At 37.2% G+C, this 21,151-nt stretch overlaps 1 non-coding gene across 1 annotated transcript; it reads right to left on the bottom strand.

Annotated features, from left to right (window-relative positions):
* On the bottom strand, positions 238 to 309 carry TRNAC-GCA. The gene has a single exon. It is a non-coding gene; the product is annotated as a tRNA-Cys (tRNA).

The raw sequence follows: 21,151 nt of genomic DNA, 5'->3' as shown, positions 1-21,151 counted from the left end.
TTTCTCTTGGCACAATGTCTTCAAGGTTCATCCATGTTGTTACATATATCAGAATTTCACTTATTTTTTTTTCACTTATTTTTAAAAAGGAGTAATACTCCACTGTATGTGTATGCCACATTTTGTTTATTCATCCATCAGTGGACATTTGGGTTGTTTCCACCTTTCAGGTACTGTAAAATAAATTTTCTAGGCAAGAGTACTGGAGTGGGTTGCCATTTCCTTCTCCAAGGGATCTTCCCAACCCAGGGATCGAACCTGGGTCTCCTGCATTGCAAGCAGACGCTTTACCATCTGAGCCACAAGGGAAGCCTGCTATTATGAACACTGGTACACAAATATCTGTTCAATGCCCTGCTTTCTATTTTTCTGGGTATATATGCGGAAGTGAAATTGCTGAATTATGTGCAAATTCTATGTTTAACTTTTTGAGGAACTGGCATACTGCTCTCCATAATGGCTGTGCCATGTTACATTCCCACCAGCAAAGAGCAAGTGTTCCAATTTATCCACATCCTCACCAGCTCTTGTTATTTTCTGATTTTTGATAACAGCTATACTAATAGGTATGAAGTGGTATCTATGGTTTGATTTTCATTCCCCTAGTAATTAGTGATAAGCATTTTATCATATCCTTATTTGGCCTTCTGATATTTTTAGATCATGCTATCACACCTAGAATTGTTCTATGCTAGAGCATGTAGAAACAACAATAGATTTAGCCATTGAACTGAAGTTCAAGAAAAGAAGTTCTTGGTCCTTAAATCGAAATTCATTTCTATACAAATTAAGGGAATCTTTCTCGTCATCTAGTGCCTAACTTAGACTGAAATTAGTACCTTGAAGAAGGTACAATCATAAACAAAAACTAACTTATAGGTTATGGGCCAAGGTATTAAGTTGCAAATAGCAAAAATAATAGCTATTCAAGGCTGGAAAACTGATGATCTACCATATGCAAAGCAAAAATTTTCTGTAATAGCTGGAGGGGAACTAGCAGATTTTGACCCCACTGAGATTATCTCTATGTAAACTTTTTTCTTTGAAAAATAAACCAATGTCAATAAAACATGTTAAAACATGCCTCAAAACAAATCCAGGGTATAACCTTTAAGACAAAGCCCCAGGACATGATCTACTTAAGATGTGACTAGGCCTCTGAAAGGATTAAGGTAGATGCTTTGAGTCAGACATGAAGAAACCAATCCTAACAAAGATTAAACTCACAGTGTGCAGAAATATGGTATGTCCAAAGCATTAGTAAATAAGTCTAGAGGAAATGTACAGGTCAAAAGGAGTTATTAGTTATGAACCATAAACACAGACTACCTATAGAATTTGTTAGCTCTATTGACAACAAAATACTTTAAAATTTAAGATATATGAATACCTCTAGAATTATAACTTTACACAGGTACAAAGTGGACTTAGAAAGTTACTCAACCAAGATTTTGTTCCTCAATGCCCTTTTCCAATATAACCAAGGTGACTGACATCAAAGAAGGACATGCCATGTAGTAAAGCAACAATCATGGAGAAAAATGGACTAAGGAACTACTCCCAGGAGGTAGATAAGGGCCTGATGAAAGGACATACCGTAACTACATAAGGTGAACCGTGTAACATTTGGCCTCTAGGATTTCAGAATTCCTGAATTACTGTGGAATAATAGCTACTGTATGATTCTCATCCCTCCCCCTTTTACATAGGAGTCTATTACAGCTGTTCTCTGGTACTAATGGTATTCAGAAGACAGTTTACTTATCTTTAAGTTCATCAGTCTCCTGATCAAGAGACTCCTCATCTGGCTCTAAGGTCAATCATCAGATCCTGGACTTCAAGCCTGATGATGTGACTGCGTGAGAATTTGGGAGTTGGGACAGGGAGAGTGAATTTTGCAGTGGTAGATTGAAATTCCCCAACAACTCTCCACATTCCTTTTGCCATAGGATCTTTCAGGTCTCTCGAATAAAGGGATATATGTTCTCATACCACTAATACTGAGCAAGGCCACATGACCAGTTTTGGCTAAAGAAATTTTACTGGAATGTGATGCAAACAAAGATTTTTAAACTGTTTGCAGGGCATGGCTTTGATAACCACGATATAAACATGCCCTGGAGTACTGCAGGTACAGGAGCATTTAGAGAATTGTGGGCTGAATGAAATCCAGTGTGAAGCCTGGACTCAACTTGAGCCACTATGTTAAATGATGCAGAGCCATCCTATTCAAATTACAAAACTGTGAGTGGGAAAAGTAAATGCTCTTATGGCAAGCTACTAAGATTCTGCAGAGGTTTGTTTCACATCCTTATTGTGGCAATACTTGATTAATAAGGAGATAAAGTAAATTTCTATTCTGCAAGGAACTTCTCCTTTTCAATTTCCTGTAAAAATTAATAATGAAGAGCTATTCACCAAGGACAACCTAACTATTGATACATTCCTTTTGGTATCTTGGTTATATTCTCCTTAAGAACAATTTTCCACTTCTCCACCCACTCCACACACCTATTTTAATATATTAAATGAACATGATTCCAATCTACCCTCTACATATTTATTTAGAGGTTTTGTATAGTATAAACTATACTGCATCTGTGCAACTTTACTTTGCATAAATTATGCACACATTTCTTATCATTTTTCACAAAAATATTTCGAGACTGTAATGCTGAGACATGTAAGTCACATTCCTTGACTGAATTTTGCAGCGGTATTCCAGCGCGTGTATGTAACACTCTTGATTCTCCTGTTCCCCTGGTCGTAACAACCCAGACGGTTTTTTTCTTCCACAAATACCAATAGGATAAGTACCCTTGTCTATGTTTCTGTATGAACTGCATGAAAGTTTCTCTGTGTTGCATATCTAAAAATAAAAATGCTTGGATACTCTGAACTGTGGAAAATTTTTCTCCTTTGAGTTTATAGTAGTATTTGTTATTTTAATTTACACATATGTGATTACTTGTGAATTTGTATCACTTTCCCTTTCTTATTGGATTTAATACATGTTTCTACTTTTCCCAGGGCAAATGAGGAACAGTCTAAGGAAACAGGGCTTCCCAGGTGGCGCTAGTGGTGAAGAACCTACCTGCCAGTGCAAGGGACATAAGAGACGCGAGTTCGATCCCTGGGTCAGGAAGATCCCCTGCAGCAAGGCCCCACTCCAGTATTCTTGCCTAGAAAATCCCAAGGATAGAGGAACGGGCTACAGTCCATGGGTCGTTAAAGAGTCAGACACGACTGAAGCAACTTAGCAAGCATAAGGAAATAAAAAAGCACTTGTGTCTGAAACCCTGTCCCCCTTTGTTGTTTGCTGAAGATCCTCCCATGCCACATCCAAAGCACTTTGGATCACCCTAATGATTGTCCCTAGTGCTGAAGGGTGTTGGTAAGAATGGTACTGAGATCAATTAACCTCCCTAATCTCTCTATTTCTCCTGGCAATGTTGATTCCAGCTTGTGCTTCTTCCAGCCCAGCATTTCTCATGATGTACTCTGCATAGAAGTTAAATAAGCAGGGTGACAATATCCAGCCTTGATGTACTCCTTTTCCTATTTGGAACCAGTCTGTTGTTCCATGTCCAGTTCTAACTGTTGCTTCCTGACCTGCATACAGATTTCTCAAGAGGCAAGTCAGGTGGCCTGGTATTCCCATCTCTTTCAGAATTTTCCACAGTTTATTGTGATCCACACAGTCAAAGGCTTTGACATAGTCAATAAAGCAGAAATAGATGTTTTTCTGGAACTCTCTTGCTTTTTCCATGATCCAGCGGATGTTGGCTGGAAGAAGCACAAGCTGGAATCAAGAGTGTCAGGAGAAATATCAATAACCTCAGATATGCAGATGACACCACCCTTATGGCAGAAAGTGAAGAGGAACTAAAAAGCCTCTTGATGAAAGTGAAAGTAGAGAGTGAAAAAGTTGGCTTAAAGCTCAACATTCAGAAAACGAAGATCATGGCATCTGATCCCATCATTTCATGGGAAATAGATGAGGAAACAGTGGAAACAGTGTCAGACTTTATTTTTGGGGGCTCCAGGACATGACTGAGCGACTTCACTTTCACTTTTCACTTTCATGCATTGGAGAAGGAAATGGCAACCCACTCCAGTGTTCTTGCCTGGAGAATCCCAGGGACGGGGGAGCCTGGTGGGCTGCCGTCTATGGGATCGCACAGAGTTGGACACGACTGATGCCACTTAGCAGCAGCAGCAGCAAAATTCCTGCAGATGGTGACTGCAGCCATGAAATTAAAAGCCGCTTACTCCTTGGAAGGAAAGTTATGACCAACTTAGATAGCATACTCAAAAGCAGAGACATTACTTTGCCAACAAAAGTATATCTGGTCAAGGCTATGGTCTTTCCAGTGGTCATGTATGGATGTGAGAGTTGGACTGTGAAGAAAGCTAAGCACCAAAGAATTGATGCTTTTGAACTGTGGTGTTGGAGAAGACTCTTGAGAGTCCCTTGGACTGCAAGGAGATCCAACCAGTCCATTCTGAAGGAGATCAGCCCTGGGATTTCTTTGGAAGGAATGATGCTAAAGCTGAGACTCCAGTATTTTGGCCACCTCATGTGAACAGTTGACTCATTGGAAAAGGCTCTGATGCTGGGAGAGATTGGGGGCAGGAGGAGAAGGGGACGACCGATGATGAGATGACTGGATGGTATCACTGACTTGATGGACATGAGTCTGAGTGAACTCTGGGAGTTGGTGATGGACAGGGAGGCCTGGTGTGCTGCGATTCATGGGTTCACAAAGAGTCGGACACGACTGAGCAACTGAACTGAATCTCTCTATGGCATACCTGAGCCTGTGATTCATGCTATTTTCTGCAAAATCCAAATTCTCCAAAATATTTTAACTTTATCAGCTTGTTATGTTAGTACTTCTTAATAGTCCAATAGCAATTTAGAAAAAAAGAACATATTTAAAATCAAGTAGTATATTTCAGTACTGTTGTGGACTGAATATTTGTGTCCTCCAAAATTCTTATGTTAAAGCCCTAATTCCCAATGTGATGGTATTTGGAAGTACACTCTTTTGGAGGTAATTAGGTTTAACTTAGCCCATAAGGGTGTGGTCCCATGATGAGATTAGTATCTTTATAAGAAGAGAAGAGAATGGGAATGTAAACTGGTATAGCCACTGAGGAAAACAGTATGGAGATTCCGCAAAAAATTAAAACTAGAACTACTATATGGTCCAGAAATCCCTCTTCAGGTTATATATCCAAAGAAAATGAAAACAGGATATCTGTGAGATAACCACAGTCCCGTATTCATTGCACCATTGTTCATAATAGGCAAAATATGGAAACAATCAAAGTGTCTGTCAATGAATGAACAGATTAGAATGATGTGTTTAATACATGTAATTATATAAATATATGAAGTCAATACATAATGGAATATTAATTAGCCTTACAAAAGAAAGAAATCCTGCCATTTGGATAGGACATGGATCGACCTAGAGGGCATTATGTCAAGTGAAATAAGTTTAGACAAAGACAAATGTTCTATAGTATTACTTATAGGTGAAATCTAAAAAGACAAACTCATAGAAACAGAAATTAGTTACCAGGTAGTTACAAAGGGCTGGATATTGAGAGGAGGTAAGTAGGGGATGAGGTGAGGTGAAGTCGCTCAGTCGTGTCCGACTCTTTGCGACCCTGTGGACTGTAACCTACTAGGCTTCTCTGTCCATGGGATTCTCTGTCCATGGGATTCTCCAGGCAAGAATACTGGAGTGGATTGCCATTTCCTTCTCCAGGGGATCTTTCCGACCCAGGGATCGAACCTGGGTCTCCCGCATTGGAGGCAGACGCTTTAACCTCTGAGCCACCAGGGAAGCCCTAAGTAGGGGATCAACAATAAAAGTAGGGGATATTGTTGATCAAACAACATAAACCTCTAGCATAAGATGATTAAGTGTTAGGGGCTTAATATACTGCATAGTAATTATAGTTAATAAGCTGTATTCTATATTTGAAAGTTGCTAAGAGAGTAAGTCAAATGTTTTTACTACAAAAGAAAACGATAATTACGTGATGTGATGTAGGTATTAGCGAAAGCTATGGTGGTAAAATAGCAACCCACTCCAGTACTCTTGCCTGGAAAATCCCATGGATGGAGGAGCCTGGTAGGCTACAGTCCGTGGGGTCATGAAGAGTCAGACACGGCTGAGCGATTTCACTTTCACTTTTCACTTTCATGCATTAGAGAAGGAAATGGCAACCTATTCCAGTGTTCTTGCCTAGAGAATCCCAGGGATGGGGGAGCCTTGTGGGCTGCTGTCTATGGGGTCACACAGAGTCAGACACGACTGAAGTGATTTAGCAGCAGTAGCAACAGTATGGTAATCAATTCTGTAATATATTAATATGTCAAATCAATATGTTGTTCGTGTGTGTTAACATTACACAATAATATACTATATTGCGTTAAACTTATATAATACTATGTATCAAGTCTATCTTAATAAATCCAGATAAAGAAAAAAAGAGGAAGAGAGACTAGAGCTGTTGCTTTCCTTCATGTGAGGACATAGAACAGCTGCCTGCAGGCCAGGAGGAAAATGTCACTAGGAATCAAATTAGGAAGGAACCCTGATCTTGGACTAAAGTTGTCCCATCTATTTTGCTATGGTGGCTTGAGCTGACTAACACAAACTTCCTTCTATGAGCAGGTTCTCATGCATAAAAAATTATCTAGTGGAATACTTTGCTATTTTCTTCAAATTTATGTCAGTGCTATGCATAGAAAGATGATTTATAACACCTTCCAGCACCTTTCTTGAATTATTGCTGGTATTCCTCCACAATCCCAAGCACATTAGTGTGGGGATTTTCTTACTTCTTTCTGGGGTATTATAGATGAGCACCTATATTTTTACCTTACAGCATTGTCTTCAGCATTTTCTACCATAACGAAATAACTGTCAACTAAAAGATCTTACTTAAGCACAAATTCTGAAATTTAAGAATATTACTTGTCAGTATTATGTATTATTGACATGTAGCACTAAAATTTTTCAGACTACTTGTAGGAAAGGGGGGCCCCTCTCCAAGGCCCCCCAAGAGAGGGCTCTTGTCTAACACTTGGAAAAGAATGTCCGAGGAGATACATGCTGACAAAGCAAGAGACTTTATTGCAAGAAGACACCAGGTCTTCTTGCAATAAAGAGAGCAGTAGGGTAAGGGAACCCAGGAGAACTGCTCTCAGTTGCTAGGGGACGCACACTGGCTGAAACCGCCTACCCTGGCCAGGCTCTCTGGTAACCATTCGCATGAGTTGTTTTAGGACAGGAAGTCTTGGTAAGGAATAGGGAACTAATAAGCCACCACCAACCGGAAGAGTTCAGGAAAGGTTGAAAGGAGACACCGCGTGTCCGTCCACTTCCCAGAATCCCTCTCGCTAGCATCCATCTTGGCTGAGCGATGCGTGTGCCACCAAGAAAGACTCTGAAGTAGAATGATTGGCCAAAGACCACCCGGAAACCAATCCCATCACCATAAAACCCGAGACTGCGAGCCACGCGGCAGGGCAGTTCTCCTGGGTCCCCGTACCCTGCTGCTCTGCGCCCTGGTGCCTGCTTCCAATAAAGCCTCTCTTGCTTTGTCAGCACGTGTCTCCTCGGACAATTCTTTTCCGAACGTTAGAAAAGAGCCTACTCTTGGGGCCTAGATGCCCCCCACGCCTCCTACAACATATTCAGTCTCCTTTTGTTTTCTTTTTTCCCCCCAAGGGTCTCATTCTTTTTTTTTTTTAATTGAAGTATAGTTGATTTACAACTATTAGTTGTATGAGTATTTACAAATATTAGTTTCAGGTGTACAAATTAGTGACTCAACATTTTTATGGATTACACTTGATTTAAAGGTATTATAAAATACTGGCTGTGTTCCTGTGCTGTACAATATATCCTTGTAGTTATTTGTTTTATACACAATACTTTGTACCTATCCCTATATTGTCCTTCCAATTCTCTCTCCCCACTGGTAACCACTAGTTGGTTCTCTGTACCTGTGAATCTGTTTCTATTGTTATATCATTTGTTTGTTTCTTTTCTTAGATCTAACATAAATGAGATCTCGCATCTTTCTCTTTTTTAAAATATACATTTATTTATTTTAATTGGAGGCTAATTACTTTACAATATTGTATTGGTTTTGCCATACATCAACATGAATCCGCCACGGGTACACATGTGTTCCCCATCCTGAACCCCCCACCCACCTCCCTCCCCGTACCATCCCTCTGGGTCATCCCAGTGCACCAGCCCCAAGCATCCTGTATTGTGCATCGAACCTGGACTGGCGATTCGTTTCATATATGATATTATACATGTTTCAATGCCATTCTCCCAAATCATCCCACCCTCTCCCTCTCCCACAGGGTCCAAAAGACTGTTCTATACATCTGTGTCTCTTGTGCTGTCTCGCATACAAGGTTATCATTACCACCTTTCACTGTTTATAATAGCCAGGACATGGAAGCAACCTAGATGTCCTTTTATTTTCTAAACAATTTGAAAAGTAAATTTTAAAGTTCAGTGTTGTTAATTCTAATTTATAGACAATTAAATTCAGTAAATAAGCAAGTGATTATAATAATTCTTATCAATAAAAAGTATTTCTTTCTATATATACTCATACATACACAGAGAATATGAATTATACGCAGATCAGAAAGATAACGAAAACTTCTTTAAAAGGGGAGGATGTGTTTTCCCATCTATTTTCTATTTGGAAATTCAAACCAGTGGAAGATTCAAGATCATAAACACAATCCAAGTGACAAATGCAAGACCACACAACCAAAGAAGATAGCTCTTTCCAAGGGTTATCACAGTTGTCAATTGTCCTTTCATTAGCATGCACACAGTGTCAATTTGAACAGACGCTATTGATAACCACTGAAAATAAATCACTTCAATAGTTGGGTAAACATAAACACTCTCAAATTGAGATTAAGACATCTTTCTGATCATTTTTAAGGAAAATCTTGCAGATGGTGTGTTTTCAATCCCAGGACCAATAACATAGTTTAACAGGGGACAAACATTTCTCGATACATTCCAGTGATAAACGGTATATGAATTAGAATGAAATAATACAGATGGCAGGTTTTTAAAATATCTTACAATGCATTTCAAACATTATTTTAAACTGTTTAAAAGCATATGACTTATCAGAAAACATTATACTGAAATAAGGAATTATAAGACTGTATACATTTTTTTCCTTCTGTTGAAGCAATCTATCTTCTCTCTAGTCATTTAAAAGCTTTTTATTTCTTTTTACCGTAACTTAACTTTCAAGCCATAATTTCAAAAACCTTTATTGTAGCTTACTAACCTGAGGTTCAAATACATTTCAGAGGAAAATGATAAAATAACACATAATTAGCTACTTCATATTAAAAATATTCTCATTTTTTTAATCACTGATATGTATTCTCTACTTAATGAAGTTAGACCAAAAAGTAAATTTTACTATGGAGCAAAATGTACCTACAGTTAGCGCTTTATTATCAGTGTAGAAATTCACATCCCCTTTGCCTAATATGAAAACATTTGAGGAAGGAATCTCAAAGTTATCCAAAGAAATGACTTGTCTTTTTTTAAAATGTCAATCACCCACTTGTGTGTATGGGTACAAATAGGATGCTTAGATCTACCCCCACCTCCTCACACACACACAAAAAATAAAAGCTAAAATGAGATTTCATGGACTTTAATTCCCACAGAATTTAGCAAGCACTGAAATTAATCAGCATTATAAAGGAAACTGAGACAAGAAGGGTAAGATTTTATTTAAACTAGAATCAATTTAGTTGAATACAGTATGAGAAAAACTGGACTTCATTCAAATCAATTTTCTCCAGGCTAAAATGAAAATACCCCTTTCTCTTATGGACTATTATGCAAAATTCTTTGACTTTTATATCTATTATGAGACTATTTTTGACATAAGTAGATACAAAAACAATTATCATTTGAATCTACTTAGTGAAACAGAAAAAAGCTATAGAAATTCTAGGAGAAAGTAGCTATTGAGATACAAATTAGTTTGCAAGAAAACATCAAAAAAGGGCAATTAACATTCTGTTGAATACCTTGTCTGTAATCTCTGTATAATAATTAATAAATTAAACTGTTTTTTAAAAAGAATTATAAATGAAGTCTATTAACTTTTTATTTCAAAGCCATGTGTGAATATTGAGGTAGTCTTTCTTACTCAGAAACCCAAGTTAATTTTGAAACTAGGAAATTTAAGTATTTTATATATTTATTCCAATAACAAAATCTCTTCACATTATAATACCTATAGATTCTAGAAGGCTGTTAGATAAAGAAGTCATATGTATTCATTAGGAATAAGGGTTTATTTAGATTTTTTACCTCATAAATAACATTGTTTTCCTTTACATGCTTACTGTAAATTAGACTGAAAGTTATGGCTATGGGGAAATGCAATTAAACATAATAGTTTAACATGAATAAAATTTTACTTAGCACTTGAAAGTCCACTTCTCCTTATCTTACTCAAAGTTACAGTATTATTTGGTTTCTAAGATAGGGCATATATAGGTGACTATTACTCAGATATTGAAGAAGATAGATAATAATCTATTTCACTGTGGTTCTGCCCTTATTGTAGGTGGGGAAAAGGACTGGGATTAAATGCAGATTTTACTCTCAGGGATTAACTCCCCTGGCTATGGTTTTACATGACTCCAATTCATCTTCCAGGAGAGTCTTCTTTGATCACTTCCTGAAGTGGGTTTGGAAAGTATTCCTTCTTGGGTACTCAATGAATTTCACAGCAGGAATCCTGATCCTGTAAATCTGGGCATCCAATGTTTGTTTTAAATTTCAAATAATCAAATGACTTTGAAACCCAAGCTTGTGAGGTTTCTTTGGAGTACACTACTCAAAAGTTTCTTAGGCGTCTGGTCTGTTTCTCATGAATAGCCAAGCCAGAAGTTCTTCCTTAGAACTAGTTTTCATGAATAAGCTCTTTCTTTGCATTCTCCCATGACTCTCTCAACTTAATGCTGTCAGTTCTAAAGCTATCTGGGAAAGAGGGATCTCCATAGTACCTTTAAATTCTGCTTGCAAACTAGCCAGTTTTTCCCCCCTTTTTCTGAGCTTCTCTCTCTTGTGCTAACATCACGTACATGCTGTAGCAATAATGCACTCATGATATCCACATTCTGCCTCACAGCTTGCCCAATACCAGAAGTTCTTTGGGTACATTTTTTGACTTCCAGGTTACCACAGATAACACTTTTACCAGATATTTTGCCACTGTATAATGGCGATCTTCATGTTCTCAGTCCAGTAGAACAGTTTCTTCGACATCCACTACCTGATTGTAAAGTCAGCTCTTGGCACATGTTTTGGAGATCTGCTGGTGGCACCACTCTATTTCTGATACCATTTTCTATTGGTCAGCTGACACAGAAATAAGTTTGCACAGTGAAACTCTCCAAAATTTGATGGCTTACAATAACATGTTTTTAATTTTTGCTCATGGTAAACCAGCTACATGCCAGGTTCCAGCCTGAGGCTGCAGGATGGGTTCAGGCATGCTGCATGTGTTCCTATGCATTTTTGGACAAGCAGCTACCCAGGCCAAGCCATCTGAGCCAAATCATGCAAGCTTGTTTAAGATCTCTGTAAGTCATGCCCCTTAATATTCTGTTTATCAAAGTTAAGTCCTGTGGGCAAAGCTCAACATCAATTAAATGGAAAATTTTAGTTCACTTACTCTGGGGCACAGCAGAGTCATTTGGTTGAATGAGGCAGGTGAAGACTGAAGAAAAACAATTCCATCTACATACATTCATCTATCATCTATTATTAACTATTATGTTTCTATTTTTTTCCTATATAATAAGCAGAAGTGATGCCATAGCAATATAAAAAGAGACAATGTACTCTACAAATTAAATGCCAATCTGTTTGTGGTTTTTAGTAAGCTTCTACCCTCTTTTTAACATGATAATTTAAGGGAAAAGATATATACTTATATATACATACATATATGCATGTGTATGTATATATGCATAAATGAATATATATATTTTACACATAATATGTAATATCTACTTTGTCTATAATTTAATACAAATTATGTATAATAAATATATATCTGTTCTATGTATAAAGTACACAATTTTATTTGTAGACTTTTTAATGATGGACATTCTGACTGGTCTGAGGTAACACCTTATTGTAGATTTGACCTGAAATTCTCTAATAATTAGCACTATTGCATCTTTTCACATGCCTGTTGGCCATCTGTATGTTTTCTTTGGAGAAATATCTATTTAGGGCTTTGCCCATTTTTGACTGGGTTTTTGTTTTTGTTTTTTTACATTAAATTGTATGAACTCTTTGGGTATTTAAAAAACGAATCCCTTGTAGATAGCATTGTTTGCAAATATTTTCTTGCATCCCATAGGTTGCTTTTTCATTTTGCTTATGGTTTCCTTTGCTGTGCAAAAGCTTTTAAGTTTAGTTAGGTCCCAATTGTTTATTTTTGTCTCGATTTCTATTACTCTAGGAGATGGAGCCAAAAAAATATTGCTGAGATTTTTGTCAAAGAGTGTTCTGCCTATGTTTTCTTCTAAAAGTTTTATAGCATTCAGCCTTATATTTAGGTCTTTAATCCATTTTGAGTTTATTTTTGTATATGGTATTATAAAATGTTCTAATTTCATTTTTTTACATGTAGCTGTCCAGTATTCCTGGCATCACTTACTGAAGAGACTTTTTTCTCCATTGTATATTCTTGTTTCCTTTGCTGTAAATTAATATGTGTGGGTTAACTTCTGGTGCTCTTCGTTCAGCTCCACTGATCTCTGTATCTGTTTTTGTGCCAATTCCATACCATTTTGATTGATGTAGTTGTAGCATAGTCGGAAGTCAGGGAGCTTGATTCCTCCAGGTCCATTCTTCTTTCTCAAGATTACTGTGGCATTCTAGGTCTTTTATAATTGCATACAAATTTTACATTGTTTTGTTCTACTACTGTGAAATGTCATCGGCATTTTGATAGAGATTGCATTGAATCTGTAGATTGCCTTGGGGAGTATGGTCACTTTAAGAATATTGATTCTTCCAATCCAAGAACATAGTATAACTTTCCATCTGTTTGTGTTTTCTTCAGTTTCTTTCATCAATATCTTACGGTTTGGAGGGAATAGGCCTTTTGCCTCCTTAGGAAGGTTTGTTGCCTGGTATTTTTGTGATGCAATGGTAATTGGTATTTTCTTAATTTCTTCTTCTGATATTTCATTGTTCATGAACAGAAACGTAATAGATTTCTGATATTAATTTTGTATCCAGCAACTTTACTGAATTCATTGATGAGTTCTAGTATACAAATAATAATGCTGAAGAGTGTAGGGAGGAAAAGGAACCCTCCCACGCTGCTGGTGGGAATGTAAATTACCACAGCCACTGTGGAGAACAGTATAGATGCTAGTTAAAAAAACTAAAAATAGAGTCATCACATGATTCTATTTGATGGGCATATATCCATCCTGGGCATATATCCAGAGAAAACTCTTATTCAAAAAGATACTTGAACTCCAATGTTCATAGCAGCACTATTTACAATAACAAGAAATGGAATCAACCTAAATGTCCATTGACAGATGAATGTATAAACAAGGTGTGGTATACATATTTATAATGGAATATTGTGTGTAAATGTGTTTGTGTGTGTGTGTGTGTGTGTGTGTGTGTGTGTGCATGCGCAGGCTCAGTCACTTCACTCATATCCCACTCTTTGTGACTCTATGAACTGTAGCCCTCCAGGCTTCTCTGTTCATGGAATTATCCAGGAAAGAATACTAGAGTACGCTGTCATTCCCTCCTCCAGAGGTTGAACCAGAGTCTCTTACTATGTCTTTTGCATTAGAAGGCAGTTATTTAATACCACTAGCACCACCTGGGTGGAGAAGGAAATGGCAACCCACTCCAGTGTTCTTGCCTGGAGAATCCCAGGGACGTGGGGAGCCTGGTGGGCTGCCGTCTCTGGGGTCGCACAAAGTCGGACAGGACTGAAGTGACTTAGCAGCAGCAGCAGCACCACCACCTGGGAAGCCCTACAGTGGAATCATTTTTTTAAGATTCTGCATATAAAATATATCATATGATATTTGTCATTCCTTGCTTAACTTACTATGATAATTGTGGGGTCCATCCATGTTGCTGCAAATGGCATTATTTCGCTCTCATGGTACAACCATAAGGCTCCTCCGTCCATGAGATTCTCCAAGGCAAGAATATTGGAGTGGGCTGCCATTTCCTTCTCTAGGGGGTCTTCCTGACCCAGGGATTGAACCTAGGTCTCCTGCATTGGAGGCAGATGCCTTAACTTCTGAGCTATGCAGGGAAATAATTATTAACTGAAGGCAGAGAAAGACAAATATCATATGATATCATTTATATGCAGGATCTTAAAAAAATGATACAAATAAACTTATTTACAAAACAGAAATAGTCTCACAGACACAGAAAACAAATTTATGGTTACAGTTGGTGGAGTGGGTGGGGGAGAAGAGGCAAATTAGGAGTTTGGAATTAACATATACACATTACTATACACATACACATTACTCTACACAAAGCAGGAACAACAAAAGCCCACTCTATAGAATAGGGAACTATACTCAATGTCCTTAAAAGTACAGATTTTAAATATTATATAGATCCATATATAAACTTTATGCAATCTCTTTACTGGTAATCTACACAAAAAGTGAAGCTTTTTATTGAAATGTCAGGACAACTGATTGAATAGTCATTTATTCACCCATTTCTTCATAAAACATTTAATGTCTCTGTATATGCTGGACACTGTGAGAGTAACTAGAGGTTCATAATCATCATTTTCTATTTTTCCTTTGGTCTTAGTTATTTTTAGGGATTCTTCATATAGAAAATATATTACCTTTTTGTTTATGATGTGTTACAGGTAAGTTTTTCACTTAGTTTATCATATATGCTTGCTTAGGTGTGTCAAATTTATTGTTTGATACATATTTAATTGGATTCATCAATCATGATGTATCAATTATGGATTCTGAAATTTAGTCATAGGAGAGCTGCATCTTTGAGAACTTGAAAAAATATACATATGAAAAAGTTAATGGGGAATCTTGGGAAATAATGGGAAATCATTATTTAATGAGTCTGTAAGGAAGATAACTATTCATGCCATAAAATCAAAATGAAACAAAATAAATAAAAGCAGGAAGGAATATATTCTTTAGAATCTGTGACTTACAGAAGCAAAAAAGAAAAAAATTAGAAAAGGTAAACATGAAACTATAATCAGTTGTTTTCAAACCAAAAGCATCACAATCTATAGAAATGCAAAAGTATGTCTCTCATTTAGTTTTTAGTCATAGGCAATTTTACCAACTGAGCTGATTATTCTTCAACTGTCAAGCTTCTCTGGTGGCTCAGATATTAAAGAATCTGCCTTCAATGCAGGAGACCTGGATTTAACCCCTGCGCCAGGAAGATCCTTTGGAGAAAGAAATGGTTACCCAATCCAATACTCTTTCCTGAAGAATTACATAGACAGAGGTGGCTCCCTTTCAACAACCTTGAACTGCTTCTTAGAGTTCAGTCTTTCGATATATTTAAATCTGGAGACACTCAAAGTTATCTGAGAAAAAGACTAGGCTTTATAGAGTGGGGTCCATAGTCATCTACTTTCATGGAACACATAGAAAGCCTTTTCTTGAATATGATTTGCCATAGTAAAGCAATTGTGAAGCCTGAATTTATTACAGTAATCACAGCATTACCTGATACTGCATCAACTTTTATCAGGCACCCAGGTGCTAAGCAAACCTCACAGAATAAAGCAGCTGACAAGTTGAAGATAACCAGACGTTCAGTAGAAGTAAAAAATGTGGTTTCTAGCCAAAAAATAAGAGAAATGTCCATGTGAATGATAACATAACATACCAAGGGTAGGTAGTCAAAATGAACAGCCATCGCTGCAGTGTTCTATAGTAACAGATGCTGTGTGCTTTTAATGTGTGTGTGTGTGTGTGTGTGTGTGTGTGTGTGCGCGCACACATGTATAACCTTGTGCATGGAGAATGGGGATCCTAATATGTTTAAGTAAGGACAGATACATCACTTTATGTAAAGTTTTGCTGAAAATATGACATTTGTCCAAGCCCAGTTTTGTTCTTGACGGTAGCTTGCTTTGCTTCGCTACATTCAGTGCACATTCTTTCTCTTCATTGGGAAGCCATAAATAGACCAGTTTATATAAAGAATATCACAAAGCTATTTTACTTCAAACATTTTTAAAAAATATTTACTTTAATTGTCTCCCTGCGCGTGCTGTTGTGACAAACGTATTTGAAGATCCAGTGCTAATATAGAAAAGATTCTGTGCCAGTTATGCCATTAAGATATTCAAGACACTGTATTGTAAAATAACTGGACATTGGATAGCCTGGGAAATTTGGAAAAATCATCTGGGTAACCAAACATTTATGATTTTACAGAGGGGAAGCTAAAGACTCTTTAATGTGAAGAATGCAAGACAGAACATCTGAGCAAGATCTGGCATATTGTTACGGAATTCCACTCCCTAATGCATATTATTAAACTCTTCAGATCACTTTAATCTTATAAATCATTAAATCACTTCCAGTCTATCCTTGTCTGTCCTTTCCAAACACTTTAAAACACACTCCTGATTCTCTATATATTATCTGCATGCCTGCTGAGAAATGCAATGCCAATTTTTCTTATTTCCAATATAATTGTGTCATTGCTATCTAGGTGACAAGAAAAGTAAAAGGAAAAATATCTTTCTAAAAATCCTTTGACATTATGATACTTTCTCACGGATTAAAAAAAGTCACACTTTTAGACTACCACACATTTAAGAGCTGCAGTATAATGTTACGATAGGTTTGAAATTTAGAGACAGTAGAACTTCATCTTGATATGACTGAACATCATTCAGATACACCTCATAAAATTGGGCTACTCTTCCCCTAATTAAAATGAAATAAACATTTTTATACACAAAGCAATATACATAACTATATTGCTGGTTTCCAAGATTTGTATATGAGTCTTGCTGCACAGCCATGGAATTTTTCATGAAAGCAGACCATTGGACAATTACTGAAAAACTGTAAACACTGGAAACAATTTTTGGATTGTTTGAATTGTTTTGTACCAGATGAGTAGGCGTTACCATTAAGAAAATGTATTGTTTATATTTGCTTTATTAGTATTGATGATAATTTTTAAATGAAACAATTATAGTAAAATAATTTGGTGATTAGAATTTTATCTGACCACAGTTTAACAAGCCAAAAAATGATACAAGTCACTCTCTCTTTTTCCTGACAATTCTGTGATAATCTATTAGGAAGATAATGTATGTTAGATTGGTTTATATATTTATACATCTTGCAGATATTTTGAAAGTCATATTTAAAGTCCACAATAAATAGTCTAAATAGACACACTTCCCACAGAAACTAAGGAGGAAATATATGTTCAGTTTCCAGGAAAGGAAAGAGATAACTGGGATTATAGATAGCATCCCTTTAAATATGATATGACTGTACAGTGAACTTGACTGCATGACTAAGTACAATTATATGAAGTAATATCTCCAAATCTGGTGTAACATCCTCTGATTGGATTGAGTCTCTTTCTTAATAATTCCTACTATTCCTTGGGTAATATGAAAATAAAATATTAGAACTTACAATAATTAGACATGTTGATTTGTATTGTATTTTAGATTCTACACATAAGTGGAGAGGAGGAAAGGATTGGGAGTCTGGGATTAGAAGAGATAAACTGTTAAAGATAAGGTGGGTAAACAAACAAGGTTCTTCTGTATTACATAGGAAACTGCATTCAATGTCTTGTGATAAATCATAATGGAAAAGTATGAAAAATAATATATATATGTATAACTGAGTCACTTTGCTGTACAGAAGACATTATCACAACATTGTAAATCAACTGGATTTCAATAACATTTGAAAAAAGAAATTATTGCAACTGTACTCAGTTCAATAGTCACTTTGTGAAAGACATGGCAGCTTAAAAAAGATATTTTGGGGCTATTATATCCAATGTATGGAAAGATTAACTGGTGAAATAAAATACCTTCATTTATCTGAAGCACTTATATTTATTTTTAAGAAAGAATCTATTTAAACCCCATTGTATGCTAAATTTAAACAATACAATTTTGGTGCTAGTCACTCAGTTGTGTCCAACTCATTGTGACCCCAACTGTAGCTTGCCAGGCTCCTCTGTCCATGGAATTCTCCAAGCATGAATACTGAAGTGGATAGTCATTCCCTTCTCCAGCAGATCTTGTGGGCCCAGGCATTGAACCTGGGTCTCCCACATGACGGGCAGACTCTTGACCAACTGAACCACCAGGGAGCCTTACCTGCCTGTCAGTGCAGGAGACACAGGGGGCCCAGGTTTGATCCCTGGTTTCGAAAGATCCCCTAGAGAAGGAAATGGCAACCCACTCCAATATTCTTGCCTGGAAAATCTGATGGACAGAGAGAGCTTGGCAGGCTACAGTCCATGGGATTGCAAAGAGTCACACATGACTAAGAATTCACACACACACACGCACACACACAATTTTGTTTCATGAGATTATTTTTGCCTAAAAGGACAACTAAACTTATTGTTTGGAATATCAAGCTGTACCTCTGGGCAGTGCTTTTGAAAGTCAGTAACTTGTCTTTTTTCCACTTTGGCCATAAAATTTCATTTTCCCAATACCAACCACTTATTCATCTCCAAATCTTATTTCAGGAAAAAGGTGATACAAAATCTCATGGCTTAAATGAAAATGTTTATTGGCGAAAAACAAAATAATCTATTAATTACTGCATATTAATATTAAAAAATTTTAATCTAACATAGCTATTGGTTTAGGAGAGACTTGGGGTCTCTTAGACACCAAAGCCATTGACCTTTAAATGAATTTTTATCTTTTCTGATTCTTAGGCTGGTTACTTAACCCATATTACTTTGCCCTAAGCTACTGTTCCAGAAGTTTATGGAGAAACCAGATGATTAAATATTTGCACTTGCTCTTATGGGACAACAGAACAAGCAAAACATAGTTTCTGTATTGACAGATTTATATTCTAATAGAGGAAAATAATAAGTATCTTATATCAAGTCAGATCATGAATTCCAAAGAGCCAATTTCAGACTTAAATTGAAGAAAGAAGGGAAAACCACCAGATCATTCAGGTATGACCTATATCAAATCCCTTATGATTATACAGTGGAAGTGACAGATTCAAGGTATTAGATCTGATAAACACAGTGCCTGAAGAACTATGGACTGAGGTGCATGACATTGTATGGGAGGCAGGGATCAAGACCATCCCAAAGAACAAGAAATGCAAAAAGGCAAAATGGCTGTCTGAGGAGGCCTTACAAACAGCTATGAAAGAAGAGCAGAAAAAGGCAAAGGAGAAAAGGAAAGATATACCTATTTGAATGCAGAGTTCCAAAAAATAGCAAGGGCTGATAAGAAAGCCTTCCTCAGTGATCAGTGCAAAGAAATAGAGGAAACCATAGAATGGGAAAGACTAGAGGTCTCTTCAAGAAAATTAGAGATACCAAGGGAACATTTCATGCAAAGATGGGCTCGATAAAGGACAGAAATGGTATGGACCTAACAGAAGCAGAAGATATTAAGAAGAGGTAGTAAGAATACCAGAAAACTATTAAAAAAAAAAAAAAGATCTTCATGACCCAGATAATTATGATGGTGTGATCACTCACCTAGAGCCAGAAATCCTGGAATGCAAAGTCAAGTGGGCCTTAGGAAGCATCACTATGAACAAAGCTAGTGGAGGTGATGGAATTCCAGGTGAGTTATTTCGAATCCTAAAAGATGATACTGTTAAAGTGCTGCAACAATATGCCAGCAAATGTGGAAAACTCAGTAGTGGGCACTGTACTGGAAAAGGTCAGTTTCATTCCAATCCCAAAGAAAGGCAATGACAAAGAATGCTCAAACTACCACATAATTGCACTCATCTCACATGCTAGCAAAGGAATGTTCAAAATTCTCCAAGCCAGGCTTCAACAGAACATGAATGTGAACTTCCAGATGTTCAAGCTGGATTTAGAAAAGGCAGAGGAACAAGAGATCAAATTGCCAACATCTGTTGGATCATCGAAAAAGTGAGAGAGTTCCAGAAAAACATCTACTTCTGCTTCATTGAGTATGCCAAAGCCTTTGATCATGTGGATCACAACAAACTGTGGAAAATTCAAGAGATAATACCAGACCACTTGGCCTGCCTCCTGGGAAATCTGTATGCCAGTCAAGAAGCAACAGTTAGAACTGGACATGGAACAACAGACTGGTTCCAAATTGGGAAAGGAGTATGTCAAGGCTGTATATTGTCACCCTGCTTATTTAACTTATATGAAGAGTACATTATGAGAAATGCTGGGCTGCTGGAATCAAGATTGCCAGAAGAATTATCAATAACCTCAGATATGCAGATGACACCACCCTTATGGCAGAACGTGAAGAACTAAAGAGCCTCTTGATGAAAGTGAAAGAGGAGAGTGAAAAAGTTGGCTTAAAGCTCAACATTCAGAAAACTAAGATCATGGCATCCGGTCCCATCTGCTGCTAAGACGCTTCAGTCGTGTCCGACTCTGTACGACCCCGTAGACAGCAGCCCACCAGGCTCTCCAGTCCTTGGGATTCTCTAGGCAAGAACACTGGAGTGAGTTGCCATTTCCTTCTCCAATGCATGAAAGTGAAAAGTGAAAGTGTAGTCTCTCAGTCATGTCAGACTCTTAGGAATACCATGGACTGCAGCCTACCAGGCTTCTCAGCCCATGGGATTTTCCAGGCAAGAGTACTGGAGTAGGGTGCCATTGCCTTCTCCGGTCCCATCACTTCATGGCAAATAGATGGGGAAACAGTGGAACAGTGACAGACTTTATTTTGGGGGGGCTCCTAAACCATTGCAGATTGTGATCACAGCCATGAAATTAAAAGACACTTGCTCCTTGGAAGCAAAGTTATGACCAACATGCACAGCTTATTAAAAAGC

The sequence above is a fragment of the Capra hircus genome, chromosome 4 (genome assembly GCF_001704415.2).
Source record: "Capra hircus breed San Clemente chromosome 4, ASM170441v1, whole genome shotgun sequence".
NCBI classification, from domain to species: Eukaryota; Metazoa; Chordata; class Mammalia; order Artiodactyla; family Bovidae; genus Capra; species Capra hircus.
The sequence above is the reverse complement of the archived record's forward strand: the minus strand, read 5'-3'. Positions and strand labels throughout refer to the sequence as shown.